Below are 19,659 nucleotides of genomic sequence, written 5' to 3'. Positions count from 1 at the left end.
AGCAAAATAGCAGTGCGCCCATTCACTGTCCTCTCCAGGTTGTTCTCTCTCTAGCCGCCTCCCTGAGGGGAGTCATGCTGGACGCTCTCTGTGACGAACCCAGTTGGTTTTCCCCACAAAGATTGGCCATGCAGCAGCTTTGAGACACCAAAACCTGACGGGGGCCCCCGGGGTGGGGGATGGCCCTAACTTTGCTGGTGACCTCGTGCAGAACTTCAGTTGTGTCTCCATCAACAACTGGTGTTGGTGGCTTGGAGGGCCGCAGACGCAGCCACGGGCTGTTCCTGGGACATCAGTTGCTTTCTTGTGCTGTAAGTTAACATTCTCCTGGGGTCAAATGTACAAGCAGGGCCATTCTGAGCAGGCTGACTTTTCATTTATCATGTATGGCTCCACACTCACCAAACAGAGGTGTGTGAGAGGCTCCCACCTGCCTGCACTCCCTGGTGTCTGAGCAGAGAGCACATGGCTGTTCATAGGTTGACTTGGAAAGTTTATTTAAAGGGAAATGCTCATTGTATTCTTTTCCAAGGCAGTGTGAAGATGCCCTAGTAGCTTGTCGCCGTATACACACACCATCAGAAGGCATCCTGGGTTGTTCCTGTGCAGTGATGAGAGGCAAGGAGCCAGCTGTCACTGACACCATGTGCAGAGAGGGTCATCGTGCAGATCATGATCTTTCCAGCAGAGCAGGAACTTCCGGATTCTTGAGTTGCTATTCTTAGCACGGCCACAAACACGTGACCCCCCCCCCCCCCACGTGTTTGGCTGGCTCCCAACTCCCTGGCTCCCTCCTATCCTTGATATTTCCTTTTCTACTCCCACAAAACAATTGCAAACCAAGTCGTAGTGGCAGAATTTAGTATGACCGAGGGGCAGGACAGCAGAGTTCTTCTCCTTTTTTTTTTTTTTTAAAGATTTTATTTATTTATTCAACAGAGATAGAGACAGCCAGCGAGAGAGGGAACACAAGCAGGGGGAGTGGGAGAGGAAGAAGCAGGCTCATAGCAGAAGAGCCTGATGTGGGGCTCGATCCCATAATGCTGGGATCACGCCCTGAGCCGAAGGCAGACGTTTAACCGCTGTGCCACCCAGGCGCCCCCAGCAGAGTTCTTCTGAGTGTGGCTTCTGAAGCCAGATTGCCTGAGTTCCATTCCTGCATTTTTTGCATACTGAGCGAATGACATTTTGAACATGACTTAAACTCTTAGTGCCTCAGTTTCCTCATCTATAAAATGAGGATAATAGTACCTACCTCAAGGGTTGTTGGGAAGATTCAATGAGCTAATACATGAAAAGCATGGTTCAACAGTGTCCATAAGCTAACAAATACAAGAATAAATGTTAGCAACTATTGTTTACTAGAAGAAGTCTTCCACTGGGCAAGTATCTCACGCCAAGGTGGCCTCCAATGATGCCAGTCTCCTGGCAATCATATTCTCGATAGTTCCTGCCACACCGAATAGGGCTGCCTGTGCAACCAACAGGACATTGAGGAAATGGGGGAACATGACCTCTGAGGGTAGGTCATAAAAGTCACTGTACCTCGCACCTTGTCAAATAGCCACCATCCGAAGGCTGGAGGACCACTTCCAAGGGGGCTTATTCACATGGCTGGCAAATTGGTGCTGGCCGTTTGCAGGAGGTCTCAGTCCCCCCACCCGCCCCACAGGCCTCTCCATAGGGCTGCTTGAGTGTCCTCACAACATGGCAGTTGGCAAGTGAATCAAAGAAAGTGACCCAAGAGAGTGCCTATTGTTAATACTGTTGTCTTCCCTTACATTTAATTTCTTATTATTAAAAGTCCATATTGTTTGTTTTATTACAAGTATCAAGTGAAAGCTATTTAAAACTTTTTCATTGTTTCCTTAAGTACATATTTTCCAAAATAATGGTCTTGTGAATAATTAGACTGTGTTTTCCTCTTCCTAAGCTGTAGGCCATCTCTGTTTTTCTCTTTCAGTCAAATACCCCATATCCTCTCTCTCTCTTTCCCTCTTTTTTTTCTCCTCCTCTTCTTCCTCCTCCTCCTCTTTCTTATCCAGGAATAAAGGGCTCTATTAATGTTTGCTGTTTGCTTCTTAACATAGTAGGTGGACTCTCTCTGGCCCCTTCATTTAACTGTTTTTCTGCTTTCTGATAAAAACTTGCTTACAGAGCTTGTGGGAGGTTGGTATCAGCTCCACTGCTTAACAAACCACCCAAATCTCAGTGGCTTAAAATATCAAAGGTTTATTATTGCTCACGTCTGTGCTTCTGCCAGCATTTAGCTGACTGAGGCTGGGCTCAGCCAAGGCCTCTGCTTCAGACATCTTAGCAGCTCTCACTGCAGGACTGTTGGTTGGTTGGGGCATCTCCACTCCATGTCTGTCATCTTCCTTTGACCATCCTCCTTTGGCCTCTTATGCCTAACGTGGGCATATTTTTCTTATCGGATAGCAGATGTACCAAATGACAAGTGGAAACAAGAGCTTAGGATCAGAGCTGGCATGCTGTCATTTCACCTATGTATCGTTAACCGAACAAGTCTCGTGGCCAAGCCCAAGTTCAAGGAACATGAAACAATATTCTACTCTGCATGGAGATAGAGGAAGAACTACAAAGTCACTAGGAAAGGATGAATACAGGAGGCATAAAGAATTGAGGCCAGTAATGCCCCACAGTGGTTCAAAGATGAATAAGGAATCTCTTGACTTGAAGCCTATCTTTAAGGATTCAAGAGAAAAGACAGCAAAGGGATGGTCTGAGAGGAGGAAGGGCATCCAGAAGGAAGGTACACAACCTGAGTGTAAAGTCCCCCAGCCTAGCTCTACCCATCTCTCTGCTTGCTCAAGGCTTTCTCCAACCCGCCTGGAAACATTTCAAGTCTGCTGTCATCAGAGCCTCTACGGGAGTCAGCCCAGCTCCAAGCTTCTGATTCTTGCTTTCTCCTGCAGTCTTGCAAGGAAAACCCACACAGCGTTAAGGATTTCCAAGCTAGTCCAACCAGGCCAGTTAGACCCCTCAGTCTGCACGCGGATCACCTCTTACACAAATGAGTGCGTTTGTCAACAGTGGCTTCCTGGAAGCTTCGCTGTTTTCAGTTGCAAGTACATGCTCGCCAACCGTACGCTCGAGCAATTCCCCAATGGGCTTCGTTATGACAATGAGCAGAACTTTCTGTACAGAATAAAAAATAGTTTCCCCAAATAGTTTCCCCCCAAATAGTTTTCCCCAATAGTTTCCCCAGCCTACATTCTGTCTTCCAAGGACTCGGTCTCCACTCCCCACCGTCCCAGAGAATGACACTTGCGTCTGCTCGGGAGTTTAGAAAACCACACTTAATGCAAATGCTCCACCTGCTCAGGAAGGCATGGAGGTTCCCGATGGAAGGATATTCGAACTCACCTCAGCTGGGGTCGGCAAACTTTTCCATGAAGATAGTACGCATTTTAGGTTGTGTGGGCCATACCGTCTCTGTGGCGATGGCTTCACTCTGCCGTTATAGCATGAACGCAGGTACAGAGAACGTGTGAACGAATGAGCACGGTGTGCTCCGCCAAAGCTTTCTTTACAGAAGCAGCTGGCGGGTCCCATTTGGTTCACAGGCCACTCATCACTGGCTGACCTCTGTTCTAATCTAACCCCTCCTTGGGCATAAGTGGAAACTGAGATCTTGGACTCCTTCTCCTGCCATCACTGACTCTCACCTCTAACTGTGGCAATGGTCTCTTGGTCCCGGGCTTCTCCGAGGAGCTGCCCTCAGCTGGGACGCCCCAGTGTAGGTGTGCTGGTGGTTAGCACCCGTGTCTCTCTCTACTTGTTCAACGTTTTGAATATCACCCTGCTTGTTTTTGTTTTTTATATTTAAGACTTCTGCAAGACTGAAGTTCCTTGAGGTTCCCCTTGAGGTTGGAGACCTTGCGTTATCCATCTTGTAATCCCAGTGCCTTTCCAGCTCAGCCTCTGCTGCATCAGAAGAGTACAATTTAAAGGCATGAATGAGACCCAGAAAGTGGAAGGGACTTGACCAAGGTCATATAGTCTAACAAACAGCCGTGTGGGGACCAGATCCAGGTCTTGACATTGCAGTCTCTCTACGTTAATACAGTGTACCCTGCCATTGGTTAACTGTAAGGCTGGCAAAGGGGTTGGAGAATCACAGGAACGCTGGTTAGGCCAGCAAACACCTACCAAAAGCCCTGCAAGTCGGAAGGCCCTCGGCGTACTGCTGCAGGCAGGGAGGGCCTACCTTCAAGGAGGTGATACACACACAGCTTGATTGTCACTGAAGAGTCTAGTGTCTAGACCAGGTTTCTTGACCCCTTCCCAACTCTGCGCTTTCTGCATCTTCCTTAAATTGTATATATATGTGCACATTTTTTAAAAAAGAGAGTCCATAGCTATTTTTCAGATTATTTCAAGATGCCACGATGACCAAAACCTTACCCATAGGTAAGGTGACTTCTGATACATGTCCTAGATTTACTGTGCTGGTGTAGCTGAGGTCTGTTTTAACCCCATTGCAATAGCAACAAAATAGTGCATAAATCTTATAAGGTGCGGACTGGGGAGAAGCCCTTCCTCTTACAGTGTTTTCCAATCACTGCCACTTGACCATGCTTATTTTTCATCAACGCTTGCGTGTTCAGACTCAGAATTGCAAGCCCCTAGTCCGCTTCAGTCATGAAGGTTGCACATTCCTGCAAAGTGGTAGAGAAAGCATGAACTTGGAATCCAAACAACCTGTGGTCTGATCCTGGCTCCTTACTCCCAGCTGGTCTGTGACTTACTGAAGTTCCCCTGGTCCCCTTCTTAACATCTCAGCATCTCAGTACAGCTCTCTGTAAAATGGGAATGGAAATACCTACCTTGCAGACTTGTTGGGAACATTAAATAAATTACATATTCTAAGTGTCTAGAACAGCATACGGTAGGTGCTTAGTCAGCATGGCACACAGTAGGCATTTAGCAAACATTTCTTCTCTTTCCCCATCTTGCCCCTTCGTGCTTTTTCCTATATGTGGCATCTGGAATGAACAGTTTGTAATACGTTCCCAAGGTTCTTCTCTTCTTTTTTTTTCTTCCCTTTTCTTTCCTTTTCTTTTCTTTTTCCTTTTCTTTTCTTTTTTTAACTCAAGATTGATAAAAGGAAAGAGCTGGTCGACAGCAAGTCTGTCCACATTTCTTTTCATCTCTGGCCTTTGGAGAAAGCAAGGAGAAGCAACTGCAGAAGAAGCTGCAGAATCAACTACAGGGGAAAGAACCGATGGTATATCAGTTACCTCTGCAGGAGGTTTGGCAATTTCAACAAGACTTCTTTGTTTTTGTTTTGCTTTGTTTTAAACTAATGTGTTAAAACATTCATTCAAAGACACAAAATTTCTCTCAAAGAGGCAATTAGCTTGGAAGATTTCTTCAACTCATTGCTCAAACCATCTTAGAAATTTCTCTTTGGAGGATGACTGGGTGGCTCAGTCGATTAAGCGTCTGCCTTCGGATTAGGTCATGATCCCAGGGTCCTGGGATGGAGTCCTGCATCTGGCTCCCTGCTCAGCAGGGAGTCTGCTTCTCCCTCCCCCTCTACCCCTCCCCCCTGCTTGTTCTCTCTCTCTTTCTCTCTCAAATAAATAAATAAAATCTTTAAAAAAATTTTTTTAAAAGAAATTTCTCATTGGAAAGTGCCTTCGAAGTCAGCCCAGGAGTTAGGCATGACCATTAACAGGCATGCTTTAAACTCACCTGTGTGTAGGCTTGGACGGCATAGTACTTCCCGAAGTCTTTCAACACACATCAACAGGGCACTGCCCAGGCACCTTGCCCAGAACTGGGAGCTAGAAATCCAGCCGTGAATAGCACAGAGGTGCAATTCTGCCCCCACGAAGCTTGTGGTCCCGGGAGGAGACAGACACAGGTAAGGAATCACAGCAGAATACGCTAAGGCTTCTGATGGAGATGGTACGGGGCTGTGTGGGTCACAGGACAAGGGCACCCCATCAGGTCATCCAGTCGGGAAGGCTTCCGGAGGGAGGGACATCTAATCCGAGTCCTGGAGGATGAAAAGGAGGTAGCGACCTCCCCTGTGATTCCTTGGGCCTTCTCATTGAGGACAGTAAAGAGATGTTCAGCTGGTAACTGGATTATTATCTGAGCTCAGGAGAGTGAGGTCTGGGTGAAGGTAGTGAGATGAGCATCAGAAGCATGTAATAGATAAATTAGGGAATGTCCCCCCTGCAAGAAGACTTTCCCAAGGGAAACTTGCACCCTGCCCCACCCCCAACCCAGATCAGATGCTGTTGCATGTCTGGAAGCCAGGCTTGCTCCCTGCAAGGTTGGTGGTCAGGCTCCCAATCCAGAAAACTGCAGCTGCCCCTGTACTGCCTGTCCACCTGGTCCCCAGGGGATCTGAGGGGGCTCTCCCACCCTCAGCCCACCAGTGGCCAGGGGGTGCCTCCCAGAGCTTTGCGACAGGGGGACAGAACAAATCTACATGGCACATGGCCCTGGCTACTCTGGAGGCCCCACAGCCTAGAAACCCAGGGAGCTCCAGTGAAAGGACTGTCATGCCTATGTCATGCTGTACTTCCCATGGCGGCAGGGCCTTGACACTGAATTGTCTCCTGGATCACTCACCAGCAAACACAGCGATGGTGGAGTTACAAATAGTTCAAGAGGCCAGAGTGGAGGAAGTGCATTCTATGACTATAGTAACAGGCACGGAGCAGATCCAGATCTGACCATGTTCTAGAAGCCCTTTCCATCCTGAGATCCTTTTCTTGCTCCTCGACCTGAAACATGGTATGAAGAGCTTTGGTCTTGGGGTTGGGAAGTGAGGGAGCAGTGGCGGTGCAGAGGGTTCTGGACCACTCCTGGCCTTCGGAGACTGAAGTATTAACCTCCACCAGCTGCTCTACCAGGAAGGAGGATGCCCACACCTGCAGGGAGACAATCAAAAGCCAGTGGTGTCTCTTTCCTGTGGGTGAATCCTAGGAGACACAGAACCGAAATGAGGGCAGATGAAAAAAAAAACTGACCTGGCATGGAAAGGAGAGGGAATGCTTTGCTGGACCATTTCTAGAAAATATACAGGAAATCTAATAAATACATATTTTTAAAAATCTGTCTATAACCAAAATAGAACTCTTACTGCAGTTTATTTTTTAACAGGAGTTGCTGGAGTTCTGCCGTTGACCCTACTTTTGGACTCTTGCTTTTTTTCAAGTTAGACATCAGCCCATCGGGATCCCCCACCAGGCATGGGGCTGGGGCGGGGGGGAGGCACAAAGTCCTTTGGAGTGAACACCCGGATGGGGAAATCCTTAATTCCAGGTCAGTCCTTGACGGAGGATCCCAGCTTCACTTTTGCATTCCATTTTGCCCTTCTCGAAGGTGACCCCAGTGTCCATAGGAATGACCCCTCTGCTGTTTGACTAAAGCTGCTTCTCCAAAAGGAGGAATCTGGCCATCTCTGACCCCACAGCCCACCAAGTGCGGCTGCCGCCCACCTGGGGGTTTGGACCCACCCTCAAAGTCCATGTAATGAGAACAAGGGTCACAGGCTCTGGACCTCAGGGGAGAAAGGTCACCAGAGGCACTGCAAACAGCACCCAGGAGAGAAAGCAGTTTGGGCCCGTCTCCCTCCACCAAGCACTCTATCTCTGAAACTTCAAACAAGTATTTTTTCTAGAGTATCCAGGGGCATCCATTAGAAAACCAGCCTACATGGTCTCAAACACGTGAGGATTCCCTTACCTCATGTGGCAAGAGGTCCAGAAGGAAATCACTGGTATAACTACACAAGGAATTCATCAAGGACCCGCCTCCTCTGTCTTCCTGCTCTCAGGTCCCATGGGCTGCAGACCTGCCATTGCTGTCACAAGATGGCCGTGGCCCTCCTGCATTTGGTCCAGGATAGAGGAGGAGATGAAGGGCTAAAGGCCACATGCCTTTTCCACAGGACGTTTGTTTCCCAACATTTTACTCTGAAAAGAAATGTTTAACATATGGTGAAGTTGAAAATATATTACAGGAGGCGTTTGCTTATCCAACGCCTAGACTCTGTCCTTAACCTCTCCCCATACTTGTCTTATTATGTAGCTAGCCAGCTAGCCAGCTCTCTGTCTGCCCATCAATTCACAGTGTTGATTTTTGAGGCATTTCAAAGTAAATTGCAGACATTGGTACACTTCCTCCCAAATACTTCATGAGGTTTTGCCTTGCCCATTCATTGGCCAGAAATGTATCAAATGGCCACATTGCTGCAAGGCAGGCTGGGAGATTATCTATTTTAAGTTGTCTCTGTGTCCTGAATAAAATTAGGATTACATAAGTAAGAAAGACATGGCAGCGGACTTTGGATAGGCAGCCAGCAACCTCTGCACGTAAGGAACAGCTCTTTATAAAGTTTGGTCTCCCTGGAATCTTTACCACTCTTGCCTGAAAATGTGCCCAGAGCCAAGCACTGATGTGCGAGATCGTGATGGGGAGCTTTTGGGGCAGAGCCTATAACGATTCGATGGCCTAACCTCTGGCACATTTAGTAGCTGACCCCTTTGGGAACACATACAGACTGAGGAACTGCCCCTTTCTCCCTTTGCCAGCTGCTGGCATGGTTCTCAATCTCACTGTCTCAAACAGTTCACTGGAAGACCATGAGGTCCACATTTGTGAATATTTACATCGTCAAGTCATATGTATCCGATGGCCATGCTTCCAGAAACTCAGCCACCCAAAATGTAGGATAAACTAGAGTAGAAGCATGTATTTCTACTTTCTGAAAATACGTGGTGAGGGAAGAGTAGGTCCTGTGGTGAGCATTGGGACTTGGATTCTGGTCTCAGTTCTGCAGCTAACCAGCAAGCCATCTCCAATTCACTTCGTCCTGGGCCTTCTCTCCTTTGCTCGGGACGTCACGTACGTGAGCTGACAAACAGCTCTCACAGATCGTGCCTGGGATGATTTTATTGCAACCACATGATCTCTATCTTTAAGAATTTGTTGTCTATGTAGTTGAACAAAACCTATTTCTTTACCCTGCAGGCCATACATTGGTAATTATGAGTAACATAAAGCAGGAACTAGGCACAGCACTGTAAGAAATGACAGCCTAATGGAGAAAGGAAATAAAAGTACAAAAGTATCACCGTACGGGGTCATTTAGTAAAGAGGTAAAAACTGTACACACAGCTGCCCCGTGGACATCCCCAATCCACAACACAAATCTATAAATGATGATTATAGTGATTGCCCTGACCCATGACAATGTCTCAATTATGTTCAGCTAAATCTGGTTAAGAAGGTAGGGGCATTTGTAACTCATTGTGGAACTATTTCCATAAAATATTTAATATTTTCAATGCTAAGTGCACTTAAGTTACCTGGATAATTCACCTACATATTTTGTTTCACTTTGCAATGATGTGGGATAAACGACCTTCTGCTATGTCCCATGCACAGGTTACGAACACACTCATCTGTTGACTCAACAGGTAGGGTGCCATCACTGTGGGAAGAACCGTGCGTTCATGAGAAGTCCAAAAGGGTGGTGGGAAATTAAAGGAGGGAGAGAGAGCCAATTTGAATTTCAAGGGAGCAACAGCCCTTCTTCCACACCTGACATGGCTGCAGAGCATCAGATGAACAGCGATGGGGAAGACCCTCCTGGAAGAATAGGGGGAATGTCCAAGGGTCCAGGAGCGTGGAAGGTATTTCAAGGGGCAGTAGGGTTTGGTGGTTTTCCTCTGGCTAGAGGAAAAGTGCCAAGGGGTGGGTTATGAGTGATATGGAAAGATATTTGGATGTTATTGGCAATAAAGTGTTTTGACTTACCTGTAGACTCTGAGACATCAGCAAAGGTGTGATATCATCAGTACTGTGCCTTTGGAAGAATGTTCTGGGAGCAATATGTAGGCTGTATGGGCACAGAGAAGACTAGAGACAGCGACTCAGTAAGAGGTTGAAATAGTTCAGTGAAAAACTCACAGAAGAGTCCATGCAAAGGTGAATTTTCGTAGCAGCTTTTATCACAATTGCCCCAAATTGGAAACAACCACATGTCCTTAGGCAGAAGAACGGATCATGTATATGTATATCACAATGGAATACTATATAAAGGAATGAACTAGTGCTAAAGGCAACTACAAGTATGAATGTCAAAATCATTATGCTGAATGAAAGAAGCCAGACCCCCCCAAAAATATAGGATTCCATTTATATAAAATTATAGAAAATGCAAACTAATCTATAGCTGAAGAAGCAAATCAGTGGTTCCCTGGGATGCTGGAGGGGGGGTTGGATGGCAAACGGGGCACAAGAAATATTTTGGGGGTGATGGAAATGTTTTATATCTTAGTGTGGTAGAGATTTTATAGGTATATGCTTCTGTGAAAACTAATGAATTACACATTTTTCTTTTTTTTAAAATTTAATTTAATTGTTTAGAGAGAGAGCATGAGCAGCATGGTGGGGGAAAAGGGAGAGGGAGAGAGAAAGGATCTTAAGCAGGCTCCACACCCAGTGCGGAGCCCAACATGGGGCTCAATCTCATGACCCTGAGATCATGACCTGAGGCAAAATCAAGAGTCCAATGCTTAAACCAACTGAGCCACCCAGGCGCCCCAAATTACACATTTATATAGGTGCAGCTTACTGTACGTATATCACACTGCAGTCCAGTTGATTTAAAAAACTAAGAAGGACTTCTAGGGATGCCTGGGTGCTCAGTCAGTTAAGTGTCTGCCTTCAGCTCAGGTTATGATCTCAGGATCCTGGGATTGACCCCATCTCAGGCTACCTGCTCAGCAGGGACTCTGCTTCTCCCTCTCCCTCTCACTCCGTGTGCTCTCTCTCTCTCTCAAATAAATACATTTTTTAAAAAACCTTTAAAAATTAAGAAGGACTCCTGGCCAAAGATGCTGGATGGAACTTATCTACTTTCATCCTTTTGAACAAATAATAGTAAAATCACTTTTTAAAAAGGCATATATATATACAAGGGCAGTAACATGAAAAAGGAGTCATTAGCAACAAAATTAATAGAAACCGGAAAGGATGGAGTAAAACTGAGATGACTGAATCCTAAAGGGCCAGTGGGAAAAGCCAAGACCAACTCACTGCACAAAGTATAAGGAATTAAAATGGCCCCAGTTACGTCTGCTTGTGAAGGTGAAGGGCAGTTGGGTAAATGAGGACTGATTGAAAATCTGTTTATAGGCATTCAGCTTTTACACTGATAGCCTTCCCCACCCTCTCTCTGGAGAAACAGAATGCCTTGGCTCTGAGAGATACCAGGCATGGTTGAAGGAGGGGAAAAGCATAGCCAAATCAGGGCACTAAGAGGATGTAGACATGCTGGCAGTTGAAATCCCTGCCCATTTTCTCATTTAGGTTGCAGAAAATTTGTAGCCTAGCCTTCAACCTCCAAGGAGAGAATAGAATCTTCGGAAAATGTGACCAATCTGAAAGGAAAGACCTAAAATAGTGTCATCAAGTCACAGCCCAGTGAAGCCATCCTACCATAGAAAAAGCCACAGTGGCTAAGCTCCCGTCATGCTCTCAGTGCTTTAAGTAAGCATCTCATCCCTCCACTCTGAAATAGAACTAGACAACCAAGGTTGATCATGCAAAGCACAGGAAACAAAACAAATAAACATAAAGTAAATCGGTGGCAACAGACATATGCCAATAGAAGCAAGCCTCTGAGAAAGAAAATAGTGCAGCCATGAAACAAGAACCGATTAGTACAAAAAGGGAAAATTCTGAGGATTATAAAAAGACCTCTAAGAATTTAAAAAATAGCAGAAATGAACCCCTCAACTGAAGATCTGGATGATGAAATTGAAAATATTACCTGAAAAAAATAGATTAAAAAAACCCACAAGGGATTCTAGAAAGATAGGTGAATTCTTGTAAAAAAAAGGGGGGGGGGTGGAAATCAATAAAATATTTCAAGAATGTTTCCCATAATTGACTAATATTAGTTTGTATATTAAAAGGGCCCACTAAGTGCCCAGAACAATAAATGAAAAAAGACCTTGCAAAGGCACACCAACATGAGCTTTCAGAACATAGGAGATAGAAGAGATTATAAGCTTCCAGAGAGAATAAAATAGAAAGAAAGAAGAAAAGGAAGGAAGGAAGGAAAGAAGGAAGGAAGGAAGGAAGGAAGGAAGGAAGGAAGGAAGGAAGGAAAGAAAGAAAGAGAAAGAAAGAAAAGAAAGAAAGAAAAAGAAAGAGAAGAGAAGAAAAGAAAGGAAGGAAGAGAAAAACAGGTCACACACACACAAATCATGAATCGTGACATCTTCAGATTTCTCAACAGCAATACTGGAAGATAGAAAATAATGGAACAAAACCTTCAAAATTCAGAAGGAATATTAATTCCAACCTAGAATTCCAAATTCAGCTTATTTATCAATTACAGGGTAGAATAAGGCATTTTCAATTAGGCCAGCTCTCAATAAATTGTATCTCCTCTGCCCTCTTTCTCAAGAATGTCTGGAAAATGTGTCCCACCACAACAAGAGATTAAGAAAGAAGATGTGGGGTACAGGTAATAAGAGCTCAACGTAGGAGGAAGGAAAAGGAAATTGCTAGAATGATGATGTAGGGAGATCCCAAAATGATACCTTTGGTCTGCAATTAATAGTTGTTTTCCTCTTAGGGACTTATAGCCCAAGTGGCATCTCATGCATAAAAAGATTTAAATGCACACACACACACACACACACACACACACCACAAAAAACAAAAATCCTAGCCATAAGGCAGAGTTTTCAAACATTTTTTTGTGTGAAAGAATTACCCAAGGGCTCATTAAAAATGCCCCCATTCTAAGAGAGTCTGTTTGAGGTCTGGAATGGGACCCCAGGGAAAACGCATTTGACCAGTTATCTCAGGTGATTCCATACAGGTGGCTCAGGGACCACATCTGCAAAACATTAGTCTAAACAAGAGTACTAATAGCTGAGTAAATGTAAGCTCGGCTGTCATATTTACGGCCTGCCAGCGGTTACTCTTTTTTTCCAATGGAGATACAGCTCACATAAGTAAAAAGCAGCACTTAAAAGTGTACAGTTCAGTGGATTTTACTAAATTCACAGAGTTGTATGACCATCACCACTACGTAATTCCAAAACATTATCATCACCCCCAAAAGAAACCCTGTACCCATTACCAGTTACTCCCCATCCTCCACCCCGCCCCCCTCCCCACTTTGCAATTACTAGTCTACTTTGTCTCTATGAATTTGCCTGTTCTGGACATTTCATATGAACGGAATCACACGGTATGTGGTCTTTTGCATCTAGCCTTTTTCATTTAACATAATGCTTTCAAGGTTCGTCCATGTCGCCGTGTATATTAGTACTTTGTTCCTTCTTATGGATGAATAATATTTCGTTGTACGGTTATATCATATTTTGTTGATCAATTCATTAGTTGATGGACATTTAGGTTGTTTCCAACTTTTGGCTGTTATGAATAACGCTGCAGTGACCATTGTGTGAACACCTGTTTTCAATTCTCTTGGGTATCCACATAGAGGTGGAGTCACATAGGGTCATATGCCAGGGCCCTGTTTAACGCTTTGGGGAAACCACAAAACTGTCTTCCATGGGGCTGCAGCACATTATGCTCCCCCTCAGAAATGTATGAGCGTTCCGATATCTTCACATACTCGCCAACACCTATTTTCCTTTTTTTTTTTTTTTATTATTATAGTCATCCTAGTGGGTGTAAATTTGGGATTAGGGATTTGATTTTCCCTAATCCCTTGCTGGGATTTGCTCTTGCTTATGCAATTCTTATTCTTTTCCTCCCAATTTTTGTCCATTTCATATATGCATTGTCAGATCTTATAGCTATTACATATTATAAACTTCCTTGATGACCTTTATTTTCAATGCTACAAGTCATTGGTATAAGAATGCTCACCACCAGTCCTGATGTCAATGTCTCTCCAGTCTGAAGTTTATTCTTTCCTAGATTCCTTGGGAAAAGCTCCTGGGAACAATATTCCCAGAGTTTCTGCAGGACCATTTAAGTTCATTCATGACCTTTATACTCGAAGATCAGGTTTGGCGGATTAAAATCCTTGGCTCACATTTTCTTGAGTATCTCTGTTATCCCATTTTCTTATGACCTAAAGCGTTGCCTAAAAAAGTCTGATGATAACTAATTTTCTTTCCCTTTTAAGGCACAGACTCTTTTGCTAGAGAGTCCCAAAGGAGTTTCATTGTAAGACCAGAGATTTTACTGCAATTTGTAAATTGGAAGAGGTACAACAGGACATCACCGAGTACCCACCTCATCACCACCACCAACGACCTGAAAATAGGTTAGTTTCAGAGAATTGACTCTATACTTAAAAGGGTGGAACCTAGATACCCAAAATTATTTCTGAAAGGCCTAGAGGACAGTAACCTGATGGAAGGTACTGACAGAGCAAAAGAAAGACAGTGCCCATCCGAAGGCTGGTGGGTGGACAGTAGGAGCCAGCTGTAACAGTGTAGAGAAGGAAGTCATCAACACTAAAGATGGCAGGTTGTGGTTTTGGCTTCCTGTGTCATTTTCTTACCAGAAGACACTCTGCTGGTAAGAGTCCAGTTCCCTGGGTAGTGTTGTTTCTCGATGTAAATTAATAAATTAACAACCAGTTTACATAAATCAGGCTCTTACAAGTTTAGTCAACACGAGTCAGCTTTCCCCACCTCGGAATACTTTTGAGACTTTGGCAAGGCCAGACAACTAGATCTGCACAGTGAGGGCCAGACCAGGACTTGGGAGATGAAAAATGTTCGGGGTGGCCTTGGCCTGCAGCATCAGGCACTGTGGACCCTGCGTGGGCAGCAGCACTAGTTTGTTCAGACAGAAGAGTGTGGCCCCTTCTGGGTGTGATCATGGGCCAAGCAGTTGCTGAGAGCTTTGACTCTGCAGGCAAACAGCATGTAAGCAGAGATGCTCTGTAAAGCAGGCTGGCCGCTGGCAGCTCCAATCCTTGACCATTTCCAGGAACCCCTTAAATATTGATCTTTGATGCCAAATTCTCAGGCTTCAAGATGGACTTACTGCAATTTAAAATCTGGGCTGCAATTCTCTTAAAACTGCCCAGTCAAAAATGCTTTATCCTTTCCTAACAAAATATTATTTAATGAGATACTTAGGACAACGGGCCAATTTCAAAGTTCGAATAAACCAAACCATGAAGGGGATTGGTGTTTAGATGTTTTCCATAGCAATGACTTTTTGATTAAAAATTGAAACTGGAAAAAAAAATTGAAACTGGAGGAAAAGCCCATGCTAATGAAATGGCTCTATATCTATAAGCTGGGTGGTTTACAATAGTGACCAAATTGATAGTTTTTATATTTGCTAATAAGTATTTGCTAATTCTGCTAATGAACTGTCAACTGAACCATGCTTATAAAATAACCGCCCTGGAATTTCTTCAAGTAAATCCTTTTAAATGATTGATGACACAGTATATGTTAACTAAATCAAATTTAAATGAATGAATGAATGAATAAATAAATAAATAAATAAATAAATAAATAAATAAATAAATAAAAGAAAAACAAACATGATGGTGATGGGGTGATGTTCCAGCATGGGATTTCACTGTGCTAGATGAGTCCAGAGAGGGACAAGGGTAGAAAAAGTCAGGCCCAACTGCACAGCAGGATAGAGACCCAAGCACTTCCCTAATCACTAACATCTGTCAAACCTACTCAGTGTCCGGGCTTTGAGGTGGCAGTTGTCTGGCCTTGCTGAAGTCTCAGAAGTATTCCTCGGTGGGGAAGTTGACTCATGTTGACTAAACTTATAAGAGCCTGATTTGTGTAAACCAGAGAACAGCTTTCCTGTTCTCCTATGGTGTCACATGTCTGCTTGACACCAAAGGCCAGTGAACTATCATCCTCCCAGGGTTCAGAGGAGGCCATGGGGAGCCTACTCATTCTGAGATTTAAAGGGCAAGTTCTTTGGATGGCCAGTGGTCAAGTTGCTGCATTCCTGAGGATCATTTTCTGACCCAGTGTAGCCAATTCCAGAACAATAGTCCCCCTTGGGGCAGCAGGGGATCATAGCAGATATAGGAGCCCTTCAACCACGGAGGAAAACACAGGCTGTCACTAAATGATGCAGCTAAGAGTAGGTGGCAGGTGTGCAGAATGAGAGGTCACCAGCAATGCCCCCAGAAGCTGAGAACATGGTGGAGCACGCAGCTGCAGGGAGCAGGGGCAGGGGGGTCTAGCAGCCCTGGATCTCAGAGCCTGGACACTGAGTAGCCTTGACAGATGTTAGTGATTAGGGAAGTGCTTGGGTCTCTATCCTGCTGTGCAGTTGGGCCTGACTTATTCTACCCCTGTCCCACTAGCCTCATCTCGGAACTCATCCCTCCTTTCTCTCCTCCACCCACAACCCTCTCTCACGCCTCTAAGTGAGCACAGCAGAGGCTGTTCCCTCTGGGCAGAGTCCCCTTCCATGCCCTCCTATTCTGGCTCCTTCTGCCTTTAGAGCTGAGCTGTATTCTCGTGTCCTCAGGGAAGCCTCCTTGGTCCTCCTCGATCAGGTCACATCTCCTTATCAGATTCCCTCCTAGAATTTCAAACTCCTTTATGCCACTTATCCAGTTATACTCTTTATCTAGTTAGACGACTCTTTGATAAAGTCTTTCCCTTGTCCTGGACTGTACGCTACAAGAGGGAGGTATCTGTCTGCAACAAGGAAGCCTGCATCCTTTCGTTTTCTTCTTTTTTTAAAAATAAAGACTTTATTTTTTAGAGCAGTTTTAGGTTTACAACAAAACTGAGAGGAAGGTACAGAGATTTCCCCAAATCTCTTCCCACAAAGATTCTCCTGCCCCCACACATGCACAGCCTCCCCCATGACCAACACCCCCCACCAGAGTGGGATGTTGGTTATAATTAATGGACTTACACTGACACATCATCATCGCCCAGAGTCCACAAGTGACATTCGGGTTACTCCTGGTGTTCTATGGGTTTAGACAAATGTTTGACGGCATGTATCCACAATTATTATATCCTAGAGAACAGTTTTGGCCATTCTAATAGGTATGTAGTGGTGCCTCATTGTTGTTTTAATTTGCATTTCCCTGAGGATATATAACGTGGAGCATCTTTTCCTGTGCGTATTGGCCATTTGTATATCTCCTTTGATGAAGTGTCCGTTAAGAACTTTGGCCTATTTTTTAATCAGGTCATTTGCTTTCTTACTGAATTTTAAGAGCTCTTTGTACATTCTGGATAACTGTCCTTCATCAGATGTGTCTTTTATAAATATTTTCTACCAATTTATGGCTTGTTTTCTAATTCTCTTGATACTGTCTTTCTCAGAACAGAGGTTTTTAATTTTAGTAAAGTCCATCTTATCAATTATTTCTTTCATGGTTCATGCCTGGTGTTGTATTTAAAATGGCACCACCATACCCAAGGTCACCTAAGTTTTCTCCTGTGTTATCTTCTGAGAATTTTATAGTTTTGAATTTTGCATTTAAATCTATGGCCCACTTTGAGTTCATTTTTGTGAAGGGGGTAAGGTGTGTGCCCAGATTCATTTTTTAATTTCGTGTGGATATCCAGTTTCCCAGCAGCACTTGTTGAAGAGATTATCCTTGATCCACTGTATTGCTTTTTGCTCCTTTGTCACAAATCAGTTGACTAGATTTACATGGGTCTATTTCTGGGCTCTCTACTCTGTTCCACTGATCTGTCTGTTCTTTCACCAGTACCACACTGCCCTCATTACTGTAGCTCTCTAGTTACATCTTGAAGTCGGGTAGTGTCAGTCCTCCAACTTTGTTCTTCTCCTTCAATATCATGTTGGCTGTCCTGAGTCTTTTGCCTCTCCACATAAACTTTAGAGTCCGTGTGTCAATATCCATAAATAACTTGCTAGGATTATACAGTGCCTGGCATATACTGGCACATAATAGTGAATACATATTGAGTGAATAAATACATGAATGAATTTATTTTCATTTTGCTGAATCTAGACACCAATTCCTCTGATTCCAGTTTTCCTACTTCTCCTAATCATTACTCATTTGTCTACCTACTTTCTATCTCCAGCCAACAACAGAGCTTAAATGCACATCTCATGTAAACGTCTCCTGTCATCTGTTCTTTTTGAGCTAATAACCTAAACAAGGACGTGCCTGTTGGTTGTATGGGAATTCAGGTTATATTTGTGACTCTGGGGTCAGCTGCCATTATTTGAACTGGTTGGATCCTCTTCAGTCCTATACCTCTGAAACCTATCAGAAGAACATGGGGAGGCTTAAAAATTCCATGAGGAGGTGTGACTTTCACAGACCTTCTTTTCTCTTGTCCCCAGATGTCCCATCTCATCAAGACAATGGCCAGTATGTCAATACAGGACTAACAGGGCTTTGGGCTTTGGCTTTACCATTTACCATGGCTTGGTCTTGGCAAGTTCTAGAATTTCTCTGCACTTAAGTTTAAATATGTGTAAAATAAGGATAACAGTATGTATTTCACAGAGTTATACAATTAAATAATGCCTATGAAGAGCTTAGCCCATGTCAAAGTATGGTGGCTCTATCTCAGCATGGGGGAGCATATGCACTGTCAAGCCAGGGCCCCAGAGCTTGGCAGGGATCATACTGATGGGCCATCTTCATCCAAAGGTGTTCATTACTCCTCCACAGGCCAGGTATCTGATGGGTATGGAGTCCCTTCCTGTTAAACGGTCCTGAGCAATATTATGTAGATATATTTATATATTTATACATTCTTGCTATCCAGATGAAGTTGCCTATGGAACACCACAGGCAGCCTGGAGGAAGAGAAGATGTCTGAACGGGGCAACCTGAAACAGTGTTTCTCTGCGATAGAGGAACAGTACTAGTAGTGGAGGTGATGGTAATAGCAACAGTAAAGTGATAATCATAATGGTAGCTGCCATTTACCATCCACCACATTGTTTGGTTCTCATAACAGCTCTGATGAAGTGGTTATGCTACCTTCACTTAGAGAACACGGGAAAGTTGCCCAGGGTCATCACAACCGGTGAGCAGGAGAACCAGGCTTGGAACCTAGCTGTTTGCACAGTCCATCCTCCCAGGCCATATACCCGCTCCCATTTCCTTTATCTTGGGTGCCTGTGGCAGTGAGACAGCTAACTTTGTGTGTGTGGCTGTAAGCGTCTGAGCCCAGGCCACACGTTTGTGCATGGTGCACGACAGGCTAGCAGTAACTCTCCTAATCCTGATTTTATACGCTTTTGCTGGGTACCTCCTCACCCTCTTGGGAAAGTCGTAAACGTAGCTCTAAAACTTGAATGCAGTGTAGTTTTGAGTAAAGACTCGTATCTTCTCCTTCCAAGTACTTTTCATTTTTATGTCCCAGGAAGTGTCCCTTACATAAACAGGTGTCATTCCCATGTGTCTATGCTCAAGGACTGTGAATAACAGGATTTTAGCTGTCTGCAAAGCTGACCAGAGCCAGAACTTCATTTCACCACTTCTGACAACGATTCTTTGCCGACAGACAGACTTGCTTTAGACAGGAACTAGCTTGGGGTAGGTCACAGCAGAGCACAAAGAAGATTATTCAAACTGGATCAATACAAACACTGCTGGCCTTAAGTTTTACAATGTTCAGAGATTATCATTACGTCTCCAGTGTCATTACTTTTGGC

At 44.4% G+C, this 19,659-nt stretch overlaps 1 long non-coding RNA gene across 1 annotated transcript; it reads right to left on the bottom strand.

Moving 5' to 3' along the window:
- Nucleotides 1-963: 963 nt before the first annotated feature.
- LOC123795999 (uncharacterized) lies at nt 964-11,844 on the bottom strand. Its single transcript, XR_006780643.2, has 6 exons — nt 9,357-11,844; nt 7,732-7,961; nt 7,014-7,053; nt 6,613-6,914; nt 5,722-6,147; nt 964-5,230 (listed from the first exon to the last, which is right to left on the bottom strand). It is a non-coding gene; the product is annotated as an uncharacterized LOC123795999 (long non-coding RNA).
- Between the last annotated feature and the right edge of the window lie 7,815 nt (nt 11,845-19,659).

Source organism: Ursus americanus, chromosome 6, assembly GCF_024610735.1.
Source record: "Ursus americanus isolate L20-20 chromosome 6, mUrsAme1.1.p, whole genome shotgun sequence".
NCBI classification, from domain to species: Eukaryota; Metazoa; Chordata; class Mammalia; order Carnivora; family Ursidae; genus Ursus; species Ursus americanus.
Note: the sequence above shows the minus strand (reverse complement) of the source record. Positions and strands in the feature narration are given on the sequence as shown.